This window comes from Odocoileus virginianus, unplaced genomic scaffold (genome assembly GCF_023699985.2).
Source record: "Odocoileus virginianus isolate 20LAN1187 ecotype Illinois unplaced genomic scaffold, Ovbor_1.2 Unplaced_Scaffold_4, whole genome shotgun sequence".
Lineage (NCBI taxonomy): Eukaryota > Metazoa > Chordata > Mammalia > Artiodactyla > Cervidae > Odocoileus > Odocoileus virginianus.
The window spans coordinates 4022765-4041370 of NW_027224266.1; positions in this window are offsets into that span (position 1 = coordinate 4022765).

Consider the following 18606-nt stretch of genomic DNA (forward strand, 5'->3'; position numbering starts at 1 on the left):
AATGAGGTATTCCAAAGCTATCTGATGGAGTTTGGGAGGTTCTAATCACATTGAGAATAGACATAAGAAACCACCCACACTGGGTATGTGGCTTCATATCATAAAGCTGGATTGAGAGACCCAGAGGCCGAATCTTTTCCTCCATCCAGTCTAGACCTTGAATAATGCAGCCAGTCACTTGAAGGTGTGGGGTTCACCTTACCCTCTGTGAGCTATAGAGAGACAGCTTGGTCCTCTACCAGAGAAATGGAATGACCATCTTCCCCCACCCTCTCAGGGGAAGCAAAGAAGAGTTCCCTTAAGCCATTCTCATAAAGCAAGGGTTAGTCCAATTCTGGGTTGGCCCTCTGGCATTAGCCCACTAGCAGAGATCTTTACTTTTGGCCTTGCATATTCCTGTTGGTTTTTTCTCTCTTGAGGTAGTTGTGACAGACTTTCAAAGATTTAGTTCCTATTTCTCCCAGGGCGGTATGCTTCAATTTTTCTTCAGGAAAAAAAAAAAAAAGCTTTTAAAGGGAACATTTATTAAACTATACAAAGAAGGATATCTTGCAAGTTATTTTTATTGTATGTGACCCACAATACACTTGCTTTATTAAAGGGCTGTTCTTTGTTTTCTTCCAATCTCAGTTGATAACACGTAAATCTTGTGTTTTGTAACCACAGCATTGATTCTGTATGTTTAGTGATTTTCTTTTCAAACATCAAGTATTTCTGTAACTATTGTTTGACTTAAGAGATTTTTTTTAATGCACATTCTTTTTGGAGAGAATATGGAAAATTCAGAATGGTACAGAGAAGAAAGTAAAATGCCTTTCCGTCTTATCCTATTACCCAGAACACTGGTGGTGGTGGTTTAATTGCTTCAAGTTGTGTCCGACTCTTGCGACCCCATGGACTGTAGCCTGCCAGGCTCCTCTGTCCATGGGATTTCCCAGGCAAGAATACTGGAGTGGGTTGCCATTTCCTTCTCCAGGGAATCTTCCCAACCCAGGGATTGAACCTGTGTCTCCTGCATTGGCAGGCAGATTCTTTACACTGAGCCACCTGGGAAATCCCACCCAGAACATCCTTTAAATCAATCTTTACTGTGAGATTTCCCTGGTGGTCCAGTGTTTAAGAATCTATGTTCAATGCAGGGGATGAAGGTTCAGTCCCTGGTCAGGGAACTAACACCCACATGCCCTGGGGGCAACTGAACCTGCATGCTCTAGGGCCATGTCCTCAGTCGTGTCCGACTCTGCGACCCCATGGACTGTAGCCCGCCAGGTTCCTCTGTCCATGGGATTCTCCAGGCAAGAATACTAGAGTGGGTTGCCATGCTCTCCTCCAGGGGATCTTCCTGACCCAGGGATCGAACCCAGGTCTCCCGCATTGCAGGCAGATTCTTTACTCTGAGCCACCATGGAAGTGCACTAGGGCTGGTGCAGCGCAACTACTGAGCCTGCACACTCTAGAACCTGTGTGCCACGACGAAGACACAGCACAGAGAAAAGAAAACCTTTACTGAGTTTTAATTTTGTTACATTTTTAAGTTATAAAATGCATGTAATTGTAACATGCCGTACAGTACAAAGTAAGTATAAAGGCAGCTTAATGATGTCATCTCTACACTTCCTTCAAGCCAATTTTCTTGAGGTAATCACAGTTAATAGACTGTATGCCTTCCCTTCATGCTCATACGAAACTGTACAAAGATAAATATGTAAACAGAGCAAGAGGACATTTGGAGGAATGTAAATTTTTTTTTGACCAAAATAAGACTATGCATCTCTATAAGTCACGTAATATATCTATCCCTTTGGGGAAATAGACTGAGCTCTATCTCATTCTCTTTAACAGTTGAAAAACTTGCCAGAGATTGTACCCACCATAGTTTAGTCAACTTAGATACTATTAAAGCATCTATTGATCTTTATATATTTTTCATAGACCTAGCTACTTTACCACATGACATTCCAATTCTAATTTTCTTTGGTAGTCTTGAATTTCTATGTTTGCAGTCATATTCCAAAAAGATGTCAATTTCTACTTTCTATTTTATGTTAGCTAGAACTTCTAAAACAATGCTGAATATATTACAGCAGACATTTCTGTGTTACTCCTGCTTTTAATGGCAACAGTCCAGCATTTAACCACTTAGTATAATGTTGGTTTTGGAAAACATATTTATCAAAGTTAGTTTCCTTCCACTATTATTTTACTTAGACTTTATTAGGAATGACTAATTTATCAAATGTCTTTTAGCCACATATTGATAGTTACTTGATTTTTCTCTTTATTTGTTGATGTGATGAAGTATACTGAATTACATTGATAGGTTTCCTAAAGTTAAACCATATTTGCATTTCTAGGATAAAAGTACCCTACTTAGGAAATTTTTATTGTTCTTTAAATATATTGTTACTTAAAATTGGCTAGTATTTTTTAAAAGAATTTTTGTATCTGTGTTCATAATTTTGGTGTTTCCTTGTTTTGTAATGTTGTCATCAGGTTTAAATGTTAATGTAAAGCTAAGTCCATAAGATAAACTTGGAAACTTTTCTATAATCTCGATAGAACTCAGTCGTGAAAGCATTTGGGTCTGCTGCCTCTTTGTAAAATGGTAGGTTTTTACTTTAATGATCTCTTCTACTTTAATTCGTCCACCAACTTTTCTTCTTAAATGAATTTTGATATCTGTATTTCCATGGGAAATCATCCATTTCTTCTAGATCAGTGCTCTGCAAACATTAATGTGCATCCACATCACCTGAGGGAGGTTGTGAAAATGCTTATTCTAATTCTGTGGGCCTGATGTGGGGGTTCAAGAGTCTGCATTTCTTGCATGCTGCCTGGAGATAGTGACGCTGGCTCATGTACCATATGGTGCAAGCCCACTAAGAATTCATTGGGTCTCAATTTTGGTCAAACATCAGAATCACATGAGGCAGCCTTTGTCCCACCCAGTGCCCGGGCAACACCCCAGACCAATTAAGTTGGAATCTCTGGGAGGGACTTAGGCATCAATAATTTTCTGAGTTCCTCAATTGATGACAATGTGTAGCCATGGTTAAGGACCACTTTTCTAGATTTGTCTATTTATTACCATAAAGATGCACATAATATTCTCTTACAATTATTTTATTCTCTTGCATTTCTGGTAATATCTCCTTTCTAGTGTTGATCACTAGTTTTATTGGTTTGGGTTCATACTGTGGCCCAAATATCCTCTACATTTTTTGGAATTTTATAGTTTTCTTTTGGGGCAAGGCATAATACTTTTTTTGTGGTGAACATACAGTACAGGAAAATCAGTACAATGTATATTTTTTCATTTCTGATATAAATTTATAGATAAAGTTGGACTTGATTATAATTTCAAATATATATTACTACTGTTTTAACTACCTGATTTTTAAATTTTTGAAAAAGTATTAAAATCTCCCATCATATTGGTGTTTTATTCAGTTTCCTTGTATTTCAAGTTTTGCATTATGTATTTGGCATCTGTACATTTCTGTTACATAGATGTATGACTATCTTCTTTATGATTGTACAGAGCTTTAGTTTTTGTCCTTTTTAATGTTTGATCTTGAATTCTGCTTTGTCCGATACGTGTTTTCTATTTCAACAATCCTTTCTTATTGCTTATATTATAAATCCTCAGTCATGTTATCATACTCTATTTATATGTAAGCATATATTGCAAGATTTATTGCTACTGCTGTTTCTTATTCATTTTATCTCTCCCCATTTGACATCTCTGTGCTGAATAAACTGTCATTTGATTAATGCATACCAAATGTTTATTCCCTCATGTCTGATATGTGGGTGTCTTATATTCTTTCTGAGGCCTTGCCTACCCCAAAATATCTACTTTTGCCTTCCCAATTAAGACAAATGCTGTCTTAGTTTTGGTCACAGTCCCTTAGTTGGGAGGTTATAAACCTTTCACCGTTGGTAGATGTTATTTCACTGGTTCTCTTTTCTATATGTTTCCTTTGTTTTCTAAAGTTCATATGATTTTTAAAATATCTTTGGAATTCAGAAATCTCACTAAGATACATCGTGTGTGTGTGCTGTTTTAATCATGTCTGGAAGTTATTTGTTGAACACTTTCTTGGTGATGGGTCAAGTCTGTCTTCAGTTGAAGAAAGAATCTCTTTAATTTCACATCCCAGCATGTGATTGTTATCGTACTGAAAAATGTAAATGTTTGAAACCTATGTCGCTTGAAGAGCAAAGCAAGAGAGTGGTGATATTTGTAAATGTGTAGCTTGTCCTCATGGACTAACAGTGCTTCTGAGTTATTTTTATGTGGTAGAGGAACTTCAGCCAGAAGTTTCCTGTCAGAATAACAGCAATCTGGGTACCCCTTTTGCTTCAACTTTAAGAAGCATGTGAAAAGGTCTTAACTTAATGCTTAGCTTATAGATAGTACTAGATAAGAATTCTCCATATCCTTCTTAGCATATTATAAATCTTGTTAAGCTAGCAAGGAGAGCATTTATTGTTGCAGACATAGCTGTTATTTCTGAATGTGTTTTCTCACATTATTCAAATTTAACATGGAATGCCAAGCTTTGTTTAAAAATGAACCCATTTACACTCTGACCAGTGCAGCAGTTTATGAGAAGTCCCACTGCTACCCATTCTCACCAAAGCATTTTCTCAGACTTTTAAGTCTTGCCAGCTTTGTACATGTAAAAAAAAAAAAAATTACATTGAGACTTTAACATATCCCTAAATATGAATAATACTGAGCATCTTTTCACACGCTTACTGATCGTTTGTGTTTCTTCTTCTGTGAAAGCCTGTGTAGATTTTTTTTTTCTTTTGCCCATTTCTGTTGGATTGTTTACCTTTTCTTTGTTGATATTAGTCCTTTGCCAGTTAAATGTAATTTAGCAGTTTCTGCATTTATCTTCTCTTCCTCTATGGCTTGCCATTTTACTCTTTCTATTGCTTTGTTTAATGAACATAAGTCTTCATTTTAAAGAACTAAAATTGAAATATTTTCATTATGTTTAGTGCTTCATGTGTTTTAGAAAAGCCTTCCCTTCCCTACTCTAATGAAGATACTCTCTGATGTTATCTTCAAAAGCTTTGTATTTTGACTTATCTCAACTAAGTCTTTAATCCACAGAGTCAGTTCTAGCATATATATGCCGAAGAATTAGGCATCCAATTTAAATTTTTTCAAATTCAAATGGATACAAGTTCAACTCTTTATTGAAAAGCCAGTACTGTCTTCACTGATTTTCAGAGCCAACTCAAAATATTCCTATGTATATGAGTTTGTTTCTAGGTGTTCTGTTTTGTTCCATGTGTCACTTGTCTTTTTCTGCAACTATACCACCCTATTTGAATTACTATACTTTTTAAAAAGCATCTTTATTAAGATATAATTCACATACTATAAAATCCATCCATTTAAAATACACAATTCCATGCTTTTAGAACAATGAAAAAGTTTTGCAACCATCACCATGATCTAAGTTTAGAATATTTCATCACCCCAAAAGGAATCTTGTACCCACTAGCAGTTACTCCCTGGTCCCCCCCCCCCCCCCCAGCCTCTGGCTACCATTGGTCTACTTTCAGTCTCTATAGATTTGCTACTCTGGTAATTTCAAATAAATGGAATCATATGATATGTGTGCTCTTTTTGACTGACATCTTTCACTTAGCATAGTGTTTTCAAAGGTCATCCATATTGTAGTACATGTGACTGTGCTCAGTCACTTCAGTCATGTTTGATTCTTTGTGACCCCGTGAACTGTAGCTCACCAGACTCCTCTGTCCATGGGATTCTCCAGGCAGAATACTGGCAGTGGGTTGCCATGCCTCCTCCAGGGGATCTTCCTGACCCAGGGATTGAACCCATATCTCCTGTGTCTCCTGTATTGCAGGCAGATTCTTTACCCACTGAACTACCTGGGAAGCCCCCCATAATGTGGTATGTATCAGTAATTCATTCTTTTTCTGATAGAATGATATTCCATTGTATGGGTATACCACATCCTGTTTATCCATTAATCAGTTAATGGACAATTGAGTTCTTCAACTTTTTAGGTATTTTGTTTTATTATTGAAGTATAGTTGATTTACAATGTTATGTTAATTTCTGCTATATAGCAAAGTGATTCAGTTATACATACATATATATATTCTTTTTCATATTCTTTTCCATTATGATTTATCACAGGATATTGAATATAGTTCCCTGTGCTATACTGTAGGATCTTGTTGTTTATCCATCTTATATATAACAGTTTCCATCTGTTAATCCCAAACTCCCAATCCATCTGTTCCTCACCCTGCCTCCCCCTGGGCAACCAGAAGTCTGTCCTCTATGTCTGTAAGTCTGTTTTGTTCATTCATGTTATATTTTAGATTCTACATGTAAGTATTGGTATATCATATGGTATTTTTCTTTCTCTTTCTGGCTTACTGCATTTTGGCTATCACGAATAATGCTGCAATAAGCTTTTGTGCACAAGTTTTGCACATACGTGTATTTTCATTTCTCTTGGATATGTATACCTAGGAGTGGAATTGCTAGGTCATATAATAATTCTATATTTAATATTTTGACCAAATGCCAGACTATTTTCCAAAGCAGCTGCATGATTTTACATTTCCATCAGTAGCATTATGAGGGTGCCAATTTCTCTACATTCTTGCCAACACTTGTTATTGGCTGTTGTTTTGATTATAGTTATCTTAGTGGATGTGAAGTTTTATCTCTTGTGGGTTTGATTTGTGTTTCCCTAATGACTAAGGAATGCAATTCCCAACTTACTGTGACATTAGAACATTATTTCATTAGAACATTATTTCAGTGGGTTAATTCTACTTTATTAAAATTTAATGGGGTAAATAGCATACTTACTTAATACATTATTGGGCTTCCCTTGTGGCTCAGCTGGTAAAGAATCCGCCTGCAATGCAGGAGACCTGGATTCAATCCTTGGGTTGGGAAGATCCCCTGGAGAAGGGATAGGCTACCCACTCCAGCATTCTTGGGCTTCCCTTGTGGCTCAGCTGGTAAAGAATCCACCTGCAATGTGGGAGACCTGGGTTCGATCCCTGGGTTGGGAAGATCCCCTGGAGAAGGGAAAGGCTACCCACTCCAGTATTCTGGCCTGAAGAATTCCATGGACTGTATAGTCCATGGGTTGCAAAGAGTCAGACACGACTGAGTGACTTTCACTTAATGACTGAGGATGTTGAACACTTTTTCATATGCTTACTGGTCATGCATATGCCTTCTTTGGAGAAGTGTCTATTAAATCCTTTGCCCATTTAAAATTGAGTTGTCTGTCTTTCTGTTATCGAGTTGAAAGAGTTTTTTATGTACTCTGGATACTAATCCCATGACTTACTATAGTTTAAGAATAATTCTTATATTTCTTTTTTAAAAATTATTTATTTATTTGACTGTACCACATCTTAGCAATGGCATTCGGGGTCTTAGTTGTAGCATGTGGGATCTAGTTCCCTGACCAGGGATGGAACCTGGGCCACCTGCATTGGAACATGGAGTCTTAGCCACTGGACCACCAGGGGAGTACCAAGAATAATTCTTATATTTCTTAGGGAAAGTCTACCCATTTTGTTGTTCTTCAAGGATGTCTTGAGTTTCTTGGTTCTTTGCAATGACCATATAATATAAATTTGGGGAGCTTATTATATGCTTACAAATGTATCATTCTTAACATTTTCCTTTTTTAAAAAAATATTTTTACTTATAGCCTTATGGTGTCATCATGCTTTAAAATTAATCTCTTGTAAGCAGTACATAAGAAAATTTTAAAATATTCAGTACAGTTTTAGTCTTGTTAACTGTAATTGTTTTAATGTAATCAGTGATAAATATTTCCTATTTGTCTAACCTGTACATTTTTTGTATTTTTATTATAAAAATTCAAGTATAAACAAAAGCAGTCAGGATAGGATAATGGACCCCCATTTACCCATTATCCATATTCAATAATTATCAACATTTTGCCAATCTCCTTCATCTATTCCTCCCATCCCATTTTATGCTGCAGTATTTTAAAGCAAATTCTAGAAATCATGTAGCTTCACTGATAAATACCCAAGTACGCTTCTCAAGCAGATGGCATTTAAAAAATGTAACTACTATGCCATCACCATTTACAATAATTGCTTATCTTATATTACCCAATCCATATCCAAATTTCCCTAATTGACTCTTTTATTCTTTAAGAGTTCTTCACCCACTCAGCCACCCATTTTTACAGAATTAATTTTTCAGAGAAATCAGGTCATTTGTTTTATGGAATGTCTCACAGACTGCATTTGGCTGGTTGCTTCCTCTTGATGTCATTTAACTTGTTCTTCTGTTGCTCTTATTTCTTGCAAATGAGTAGTTAGATCTGAAGCCTTGATTAGATTCATATTCGGGTTTTTGGCAGGAATACTTAATAGGTGGTGCTTCATATTGCATCACATGCTTGGGCACAGAAGACCTGGTTTTCACACTTTTAGTGATTGTTGAGTAAATTTAGATGCATATTTACCTTTTATCTATTTAATTGCTTTATTTTGGATTTACTGTTTTTTTCCTGCTTCACTTTTTTCCTTCTGTTGTTCTGAAAATAAAAGAAATTTCTTTTGCTGTTTTAATAATTGTTACCCTGTACATTATAATATTGCTTCTTAACTTATCAAAGTCAAATGTTAATTGGTACTTTTATACTTCTCTGAGAAAATGGAAGGACTATAGATTAGTCTTCCTAACTGAAATGCTACTGTTGTCATATATATGTTTTTTTGGAAAAAATTTTTAAATATTTTATTGAGATGCAGTTGACATATAATATGATATGAGTTTCAGGCATTTGACATAATGATTCAGTATTTGTATTTACTGTGAGATGATCACCACAAGTCTAGTTAACAACATCTGTCACCATATATAGTTAAAAGAACAGTTTTTCTTCTTGTGATGAGGACTTTTGATTTACTCTTTTAAAACTGGTTTTTTGTTATAGTTGATTTACAGTGTTGTGTTTCTGCTGTACAGCAAAGTGAATCACCCGTATATATACACGTATCTACTCTCTTCTAGACTCCATTCCAATATAGATCATTCAGTTCAGTTCAGTTGCTCAGTCGTGTCCGACTCTTTGCGACCCCATGAATTGCAGCATGCCAGGCCTCCCTGTCCATCACCAACTCCCGGAGTTTACCCAAACTCATGTCCATCGAGTCAGTGATGCCATCCAGCCATCTCATCCTCTGTCGTCCCCTTCTCCTCCTGCCCCCAATCCCTCCCAGCATCAGGGTCTTTTCCAATGAGTCAACTCTGCATGAGGTGGCCAAAGTACTGGAGTTTCAGCTTCAGCATCAGTCCTTCCAATGAACACCCAGGACTGATCTCCTTTAGGATGGACTGGTTGGATCTCCTTGCAGTCCAAGGGACTCTCAAGAGTCTTCTCCAACACCACAGTTCAAAAGCATCAATTTTTCGGCCCTCAGCTTTCTTCACAGTCCAACTCTCACATCCATACATGACCACTGGAAAAACCATAGCCTTGACTAGATGGACCTTTGTTGGCAAAGTAATGTCTCTGCTTTTTAACATGCTATCTAGGTTGGTCATAACTTTCCTTCCAAGGAGTAAGCGTCTTTTAATTTCATGGCTGCAATCACCATCTGCAGTGATTTTGGAGTCCAAAAAAATAAAATCTGACACTGTTTCCACTGTTTCCCCATCTATTTGCCATGAAGTGATGGAACCAGATGCCATGATCTTAGTTTTCTGAATGTTGAGCTTTAAGCCAACTTTTTCACTCTCCTCTTCCATTTTCATCAAGAGGCTTTTTGCACCAAATAAAGTTCCCTGTGCTATACAGTAGGTTCTTATTAGTTATCTTTTATATATAGTAGTGTGTATATGTCAATTCCAACCTCCCAGTTTATCCCCCCTACCCCCTTAGTAACCATGTCTGTTTTCTAGATCTGTGACTCAATTTCTGTCTTGTAAATAGGTTCATTTGTATCATTTATTTATTATAATTTTATTTATTTGGCTGTGCTGGGTCTTCGTTGCTGCACAGGTTTTCTCTAGTTGTGGCAAGCAGGGGCTACTCTTAGTTGCGGTGCATGGGCTTCTCACTGAGGTGGCTTCTCTTGTTCTAGACCATGGGCTCTAGGCCCATGGGTTTCAGTAGTTGTGGAACGTGGACTCAGTAGTTGGGGCTCCTGGCCTCTAGGGCACAGACTCAGTAATTAAGGCACATGGGCTTAGTTGCCCCACGACTGTTGTCATATATTTTAATTCCCGGTGTGTTGTAAACTCTAGATTAGAATACTACGTTGGCAATTTTCACTATAGTGTTTTCTGGATTCCATTGTTCCCTTTGAGAAGTCAGCTATTGATCTAACTATAGATCTTTGATAGTGACTAGTTTTTTCCCTTGTGTGTGCTTTCCCCACCCTTGTAATTCTGCTGTGATATGTCTGGGTGTGAATTTCTTCTGATTTTTCCTGCTTAGGATTTGTTGAGTTTCTTGAAACCAGAAATTAATGACTTCTTTTCTCTCTTCAAATATAGCTTCTTCATTCTGCCTCTCCTCTCTTTCTGGGAGTCCGGTGAGATCTATTTTAGGTCTCTATATTGTATCCCGTGTCTCATACTTTTTAAAATACATTTTTCATCCGTTAAATCTCTCCATGATCCATTTTTGGGTAGTTTCTTTTGCCCTATCTTCCAGTTCAGTAATTCTGTCATTGGCTGCATACAGTTCAGTTCAGTTCAGTCACTCAGTCGTGTCCGACTCTTTGCGACCCCACGGACTGCAGCACGCCAGGCCTCCCTGTCCATCACCAACTCCCGGAGCTTACTCAAACTCATGTCCATCGAGTTGGTGATGTCATCCAACCATCTCATCCTCTGTCGTCCCCTTCTCCTGCCTTCAATCTTTCCCAGCATCAGGGTCTTTTCCAGTGAGTCAGTTCTTTGCATCAGGTGGCCAAAGTATTGGAGCTTCAGCTTCAGCATCAGTCCTTCCAATGAATATTCAGGACTGATTTCCTTTAGGATTGACTGGTTTGATCTCCTTGCAGTCCAAGGGACTCTCAAGAGTCTTCTCCAACACCACAGTTCAAAAGCATCAATTCTTTGGCACTCAGCTTTCTTTATGGTCCAACTCTCACATCCATACATGACTACTGGAAAAACCATAGCTTTGACTAGACAGATCTTTGTCAGCAAAGTAATTGAAGAAAGTAGGGAAAACCACTAGACCATTCAGGTATGACCTAAATCAAATCCCTTACAGTGGAAGTGACAAACTAGATTCAAGGGATTAGATCTGATAGAGTGCCTGAAGAACTATGGACAGAGGTTCGTGACATTGTACAGGAGGCAGGGATCAAGACCATCCCCAAGAAAAAGAAATGCAAAAAGGCAAAATGGTTGTCTGAGAGGCCTTACAAATAGCTGAGAAAAGAAGAGAAGCTAAAGGCAAAGGAGAAAAGGAAAGATATACCCATCTGAATGCAGAGTTCCAAAGAATAGCATGGAGAGATAAGAAAGCCTTCCTAAGTGATCAATGGCTGCATATAGTCTGCTCTTAACCCTGCTATTTTTTTTTCTTTTCTTTCTTTGATTTCTTTTGTTTCTTTCACTCAGCATGATTACTTTTAATTTTCTCCATATTGCACATCTACTAATAGTTCATTCCTTTTCATTGCTGAGTGTTATTCCATTGTGTGGATATACCACAATATTTTTATACATTCACCTATTGCTGGATATTTGGATTGTTTGCAGTTTTAGGCTGTTACAAATTAAACTGACATGAACATTTATGTATTTGTGTTGATATAAGTTTTCATTTCTTTTGGGTAAATGGAGTGAGTGGTTTGTATGGTCTATGTTTAATATTTTAGACACAAACTTTTTTTCCAATGTAGTTGTATCATTTTAAACTCCACTAGCAATATTAAGAGTTCTGGTTGCCTCACATTCTCACCAAGACTTATGATCATTCTTTTAAAAATTGTCCCCATTTTAGTGCTTATGTATTGATATTAATTTTTTATCTTTTTTGAAATTTCATTTTATTTTAAAATAACACAGTGCAATTGGCTTTTTGGTATAAAAGTTTATAAGCTTTATAAATTAACATAAAATAAAAATGATTCCTTTTTTGTTTTTGGTGGGTTTTAACAAATATATATGTTTCTATAACCCCTGCCACAAACTGACTGCAGAAAAATTCCATCATCCTAAAAGTCTCCCTCAACATGCCCCTTTGTAATCCTACCCTCATCACACCCCTAATCCATGGCAACCAACAATCTTTTATAATCTCTTTTCCAAAATTTCATAGAAAAGGTATCATGCAATATATAACTTTTGAAAGTGTCTTCTTTCACACAGCATAGTGCTGTTGGAACTCATCCATGTAATAGTTTGTTCCTTCTTATTGCTCAGTAGCATTCCATTATAAAGCTGTACCACAATTGTTTATTCATTCACCCACTGAAGATCATTTGGGTTGCAATTATGATTTGAGTTGCTATAGACATTCATGTTTTTGTGAACATAGTTTTCATTTATGTAAGGTGGTTTCCTAGGAGCGGGATACCTGGGTAATGTGGTAAGTATATGTTTTACTTTGTAAGAAACTGTCAAAACATTTCCTGGAGTGGCTGTACCATTTTGTATAACTATCAGCAATGTGTGAGACTTCCATTTGTTCTTCGTGCTTGTCAGTACTTGATATTGTAAGTTTAATCTTTTTGTTTTAGTCGTTCTGTTAAGTTTGTAATGCTATCTCATTGAGATTTTAATGTACAGTTCCCTAATGACTAGTAACTTTGGCCATCTTTTCATATGCTCATTTACCATCCATATATCTTCTTTGTTTTAGTGCTATTAATGCAGTTTGCTCATTAAATTTTTTAAATATCTTTTTTCTTCTAATTTTAAAAAATGGAAGTATAATTGATGTTCATTGTTGTGCTAGTTTCTGGTGTACAGCAGAGTGATTCAGATATATATATATATATATACATATATGTATGTATATATATTCTTTTTCAGATTCTTTTCCATTATAGTAGGTTATTACAAGATATTGAATATAGTTCCCTGTGCTATACAATAGTGAAGTGAAGTTGCTCAGTCGTGTCCGAATCTTTGCGACCCCGTGGACTATAGCCTACCAAGCTCCTCTGTCCATGGGATTCTCCAGGTAAGAATACTGGAGTGGGTTGCCATTTCCTTCTCCAGGGGATCTTCCCAACCCAGGGATCAAACCCGGGTCTCCTGCATTGCAGGCAGACGCTTTGAACCTCTGAGCCACCAGGGAAGCCCATGCTATACAATAGGACCTTGTTATTTATCCATCCTATCTATACTAGCTTTGCATCTGCTAATCCCAAACTCCCAATTCTTCCCTTCCCTCCCCCACTTTCCCTGTTGGTAACCATAAATTTGTTTTCTAAATCTGTGAGTCTGTTTCTTTTTTGTAAATAAGTTCACTTGTATCATATTTTAGATTCTACATATAAATGATATCATATGATATTTGTCTTTCTCTGTCTGACTTACTTCACTTAGTATGACAATCTCTAGGTTTATCCATGTTGCTGCAAATGGCATTCTTTTTATGACTGAGTAATATTTCATTGTATATATGTACCACAGCTTCTTATCCATTCTACTCTTAATCAGCATTTAGGTTGCTTTCATGTCCTGACTATTGTAAATAGTGCTGCTATGAACATGGGGTGCATGTATCTTTTTGAATTATAGTTTTCATCTTTTCTGGATAGGAGTGGGATTGCTATATTATATGGTTGCTCTACTTTTAGTCACCATGCTACACATTAGATCTTCAGAGCTTATTCGTCTTGCATAACTGAAACTTTGCACCCTATGACTAACATCTATTTCTCCTACCCTTAGCTCTTGGCAACTACCATTCTGTTTTCTGCTTTTATGAATTTGAGTTTTTTAGATTCTACATATAAGTGAGATTTTGCAGTATTTGTCTTTTTGTGGCTGGCTTATTTCACTTAGCATAATGTCCTCCAAGTTGCCCCATATTGTTGTAAATGGCAGGATTTCCTTCTTTTTAAAGTCAGTAATATTCCTTTATATTTATACATATCACATATATTCGTTATCCATTTATCAATTTTGTTTCCTTTAGTTTTATACCCAGAAGCTGGGTCATACGGTAGTTCTAGCTTTCATTTTTTGAGAAACATCTATACTGTTTTCCATAACGTCTGCACCAATTTGTATTCCCACCAGGAAAGTACAAAGGTTCCCATTTCTTCCTTTTCTCCTTGCCAACACTTAATATATTTTGTCTTTTTGGTAACAGCCATTCTAACGCGTGAGTGATATTTCACTGTGGTTTTGACTTGCATTGCCCTGATGATTTGTGATGTTGAGCACTTTTTCATGAATCTATTAGTCATTTGTGTCATCTTTGAAAAAAATGTCTGTTCAGATTTTTATCCACTTTTAAATTGTGTTATTGGCTATTTTGCTATTGAGTTGTATGGATTTCTTATATATACTAGATATTAACTCTTATCAGTTATATGGTTTGCAAGTATTTTCTCCTATTCCATAGGCAGCAGCATTTTGTTGATGATACTCTTTACTGTACAGGACCTTTTTGTTTTAACTTTGTCTCACTTGTTTATTTTTGCCATGCTTTTGGTATTAAAGCCAAAAAATCATTCCAAAGACCAATGACAAAGAGATTTCCCCCGATGTTTTCTTCTTGGAGTTTCATGATGTCAGGCCTTACATTTAAATCTTTAATCCATTTCAAGTTGATTTTTGTGCATGGTATAAGATACAGGTCCAATTTCATTCTTTTGCATGTGGATATTCAGTTTTCCCAATACCATTTATTGGTATTGGAAAAGACTGTTGTTTCCCCATTGTGTGATGACTTCTTTCAGGTTTTGTAAATCTGAAAAAGTCTTTATTTCCCTTCATTTTTGAAAGATATTTTCACTTGGTATAGAATTCTCGGTTTACTTTTTTTCTTTTAATATTCTAAAGATGTATCTTCACTGTTTGCATTGTTCCAAAGAGAAATATGATGTTCTTCTGTTAAATAACATTTTTTTTCAATTGTCTGTCTGCTTTTAAGATTTTCTCTTTATCACTAGCTTAGAGTGATATGATTATGATGTGCCTTGGTATAGTTTTCTTCATTTTTCTTGTGTTTTGGATTCACTGAGCTTCTTAGATCTGTGAGTTTATAGTTTCCATTATATTTGGAAAACTTATGGCTATTACTGATTACTATTAATCCTGTCCAGTGTAATTTCATGTCTGACATTATAATTTTTATTTCTTAAAGCTCAATTTGAGTCTTTTTTAAAAAAATACATATCTTCCATGTCTTAACTTCTGAGGGCATGAAATACCTTTTAACCCTTTTGAATGGTCTTGTCTACTAATTCTAACATCTGTGTCATTTTGGGGTTTGTTTGATTGATTGATCCCCCCCCCCCCATTTTGGGTTGTATTTTCCTCCTCCTTCGCATGCCTAGTAATTTTTTTAATTGGACATCAGACATTGTGCATTTTACCTTGTTGAGTGATGGATAATTTTGTATTCCTATAAACATTCTTAAGCTTTATTCTGTGACATAGTTCCTTGGAAACAATTTGATCCTTTCAGGTCTTGTTTTTAAGATTTGTTAGACAGGATCAGAGCAGTGTTTAGTCTAGGGTTAATTATCCCCTCAACTGACCTCAGATTCTTCTGAGTACCCTGCCAAATTCCCTGTGAATTTTGAGGTTGTCCAGTCCGGTTAGTGGGAACACGCAGTATTCTTGGCCTTGTGTTAACTCTGAATCCTGTTCCCTCTAATCTCTTCATTTGATTCTTTCCCTGGCCTTGGGCAGTTTCCTGACATGCCTGTATAGATTAGTACTCTGCTGAATACTCAAGGGAGGCCCTCTGCAGTGAAGCTGGACTTCTCTCTGAAACTCGTTCCTGAAGATTCTAGCCATTTTGATCTCCTCAGATTTTCAGCTCTGTCTCTTCAGCTTGGGGAGATCACTGGGCTATTTCTGAGTTCCCCTTCCCTGCCCCATGACCTGGGCACCCAAGGCCGTAATGTGGGGTGTTCCTAGTGTTCACCTTGTTTGTTTTCCAGCTCTTTCCATCACTGTCATTTGTCGCCTAATGTCCAGTGTCTTGTAACCCAGTGTTTCATATATTTTTTCATCTTTTGGTTGTTTCCGATGGGAGGGTAAATTCAATCTTCTTATTCCATCTTGGCCAGAATTCTCCTAATAATTTTTGATGGAATGTTTGACATATATATGAAAAATTATAGAGATAATTTGATTCTCTGTAAAGTATTGTTTTCTTATAGAATTGTTTTACTTTAGTTTCAGGCTGGCATCTGAAAGAGGCAGTTCTCCTTAATGTAATCAGGGATTAAACTGATTTGAAGCGGAGAGTAAGTCTTTTTGAGTGTTTATTCATTTCTGATTCATCCTTATTCCTAAGATACGGCCCTTCAGAGATTCTAGCTGAAAACATGAAGTATTTATCAGGGTCCCTTTTCCTTGGTGGACCCTAAACTCTTAATTTCCCCCATCCCTTTGGGACTATTGGAATCACTGCTCAGCTCCTCGGACTATGAGTCATTGCTTCTGCTAAGCTTCTCAGCTTTTCAGCTGCTTTTTAAAAAATCAGTAAATGCCTTGAAGGAAAAGCAGCCAGCAATGAATGTTGGTCTCATTTTGTGTGTTTCTCATCTTTTATCTTGGCTCACAAGACCTCATTGCATTGGCTCTGATACCTTCAAACAGATCTTTAAAAATAGTTTACCTAGTTTTTCCAGTTGTACTTGATGAGAGAGTTGGTATGCAACAAGTTAGTCCACTATTGCCAGAAATAGAAAAGCTACCTTTCGTTTTTTTGTTGGTTACTTTCCTTCATCGAGGTGTTTGAAATTTTCTTTATGTTTTGTAATTACAGTTCCCATTTGTTTAGTGTAAGTTCTAAATTTACATACATAGAATATTCATCGCCAGTCACTTCACCATTGCAGGCCATTTTTGAGCTCTTTATTTTATTCAGCATTAGGTTGCTTGGATTTTATTCCCGAAAGTTTTTCTCTGGAAGCCTCCTTTCCCTGTTTCAGCTGGCTTGGTTTCTTTCCAGGTCTGTCTGTACAGCTGCTATCCTCAAATTATTTCTACTTATTATTTTCCTGGTTATATGTACTCTTTCTTTAATATTATGTCTTTCTCTTTCTAGGCTTAAAAATTACACAGTCACATGCTCTAAATTCCTGAAACGGGTTTGGGAACGTAAACTTTTAAGTCTTTGCATGTTTGACTATGTCTTCATTCTGTTTTCACTCTTGGTACTTGAAGCTATATTATTTCCTTTTTCATAGCACACAGAGGCAGTGATGAGAATTCTGAAAATGATATTATTTTAGTTCCTTTGAAGGCAATGTTTTTCCTCTTTGGGAATTTAAAGAATTTTTTTCTTCATTCTTGGTGTTCTGAGATTTCACTACAATAGGTCCAGATAAATATTTAAAAGTTTGTCATACCTTAGCATTTGCTTCACTCTTTAAATATGAAAACTGTGTCTTTTTTCACCTCTGAGATTTTCCGTCTCATTTATTTTATTATAGTCTCCTCTCTATTCTCTTCAGCTACTCTAGAACTTTCATTTGATCAAAGCTGATACTTCTGAATCTGTCCTTGTTCTTTTAACTTTTCTTTAATATTGTAATCTCTTTTGTTCTCTGTTTGCACTGTGTTCTTTTTTTTTTTTTTTTAATGCACTGTGTTCTAAGAAAATCACTCAGGAAAACTTATTCTTCAGCTGGAGTTTTTTTCCAGTCTTTAATTGGTTTGTTTTTTAACAGTCAACTCTTGTTTTATGAATGTGATAGCCTCTCTCATCTTTCTCCAGATATTAATAATTAATTTTAAGTTATTTTCTGTATGCTACATCTACTGTTAATAATTTTAATACAAGTCGAGGCCTTATGTGATCCATTTATTACAAGTCTGACAGCCAAAGAAATCTAGGTAAGCAGCCAACATTCATGATGAGTAATTTACAGCTTTACTTGGTCTCTTGAGAAAAACCGAAGAGGAAATGCATTTTAAATACCCACCTAACATCTTAAATATGCCTTTTCTCCACTGCTGCTTCCAAATACACTTTATACTGCTGGTAAGAGAGCTCTGAAAGTCACCTTCCAACCCTCTCAAATCCTCTCTAATATCTTTTCCATACAACTTCTTTCTTGTACCCCCTCCTTTCCAACTTAGATTCCCTATGCTCTCTACTTAAAAAAAAAACAATCTCCTTATGCCTCACGTGTGGATTCTCCACAACAAATAAAAACCCAAGAACTGCAACATGCAGAAGAATTTTTCTCCCTTAGAAACTGAACATAGTGAGGTAAGATTGTGAACACTCACACTCTAAGGGAGTTCCCTGGTGGTCCAGTGGTTGGAACTCTCTGCTTTCACTCCCAAGGGTGTGGGTTCAATCCCTGGTCGGAGAACTAAGATCCTGCAAGTTGTGCGGCATGGCCAATAAATAAGTAAATAAAATT